The sequence below is a fragment of the Octopus bimaculoides genome, chromosome 13, assembly GCF_001194135.2.
Source record: "Octopus bimaculoides isolate UCB-OBI-ISO-001 chromosome 13, ASM119413v2, whole genome shotgun sequence".
Lineage (NCBI taxonomy): Eukaryota > Metazoa > Mollusca > Cephalopoda > Octopoda > Octopodidae > Octopus > Octopus bimaculoides.
The window spans coordinates 53,615,867-53,617,307 of record NC_068993.1 but is presented as its reverse complement, the minus strand read 5'-3'; the positions used below and the strand labels follow the sequence as shown (position 1 = coordinate 53,617,307).

At 36.4% G+C, this 1,441-nt stretch overlaps 1 protein-coding gene across 1 annotated transcript in view; it reads left to right on the top strand.

The window, feature by feature from the left end:
• Window positions 1-1,441, top strand: part of LOC106867557 (uncharacterized) — a 247,151-nt gene that overhangs the window by 239,647 nt on the left and 6,063 nt on the right. The gene's annotated exons all lie outside the window — the stretch shown is intronic.

The window sequence follows — 1,441 nt, the reverse complement described above, 5'->3', positions numbered from 1 at the left end:
GCGTGTGTGGAGTGGACATGCGCAGAAGCGTGTTATATATCTATCTATATATATATATAATGTATAAAAGATCGTAAGGCCAAAACAATGCGGAGTAAATGACAAGAAAACAAATATCTTGTATTCAATATTTCGGGGTTATGACCCCATTTTCAAGAAATTGACGAATGTTGCCGATGTGCGCGTGTGTGGAGTGGACATGCGCAGAAGCGTGTTATATATCTATCTATATATATATATTGAGAGACAGACAGACAGAGAGAGTTATCTTTCTCTCTTGTCTGAACACCAACCATCTTTTTTTGTGTGCTTTTTAGCTCTTTTAGCAATTCCCAGATTTCTCCAATAACGAAACATTGCAGTAGTAGGACCGTAACCTTCCATGGAACCCTGCTAATTCACCCCTTTTCGATCGACTAACATCCATGATACGAGCGACCTTTTCTTCCCTGCTTCACTACTTTTAACTAATGCTATTTTAAAATAATGTAGTTAGAAATTCATGAACTTCAGCTTTAAGATACTTCGTACTTTCAAAATGATTTGGCAAAGGGAAACAATCCCAGCAAACTAGCCGTAAATTGTCCACCTTACAGTATATTTACAGTCAGTTCTCATTTAACGTCATTGATAGGTTCTTGGAAAATGCAACTTAAAGTGAAATGCTGTAAAGCGAAACCATTTTTACCATAGATTCCTTCATATAAATGTGAGTTGCATTTCTATACTATATTCCTAGTCACACAGACATCAACAAAATTCTAAATGAAGACTCCAGATACTTTTAATAGGCACTCAATTATGATTCCACCGCATTACATAGCAGCTGTTTCAGACGTGTTCTTCATTGATGAACAAAATAATTACATCATGTACAAAAAAGCCCATTTTCTTCAGGTGAATTAAGAGTAAAATTTAACTAATAGTAGATAATGCATATTGATCCTCCCATCTCGACAGATAGATAGATATATTTCATTCCATTCAGAAGTAATATGTATATATGCAATATATTGCACTTCATGCAGGGTGCACCGCTTACCTACATTTATTGTCGGAGCACCGCTCACACTGGCCAAATGCAAGTTGGACAGGCTATCCTCCTACTTGGTGAATTAGCCATGACCATTGGCTCCTAGACGAAATTTGAGTGAGGCCTCTTCTCTGACACTCCACCATCCTAAGTTTATTTATCGACCTTCAAAAGGCTGAAAGGTGAATTAAATCTCAGCTGTGTTTGGCCTCGGATAGCAGGGGGCAGGAAAGAACGATTCTAAGCCTTCTAGCAACTCAGCTAACCTGGCTACCTTATTTACCAATACATAAAAGCACATGCACACTCTCAATATATGAATGTATGGTTGTATCTATGTGTTGTATACATGTGTTTGTATATACATATGTATGTTTACATATATATATATATATATATATATATATA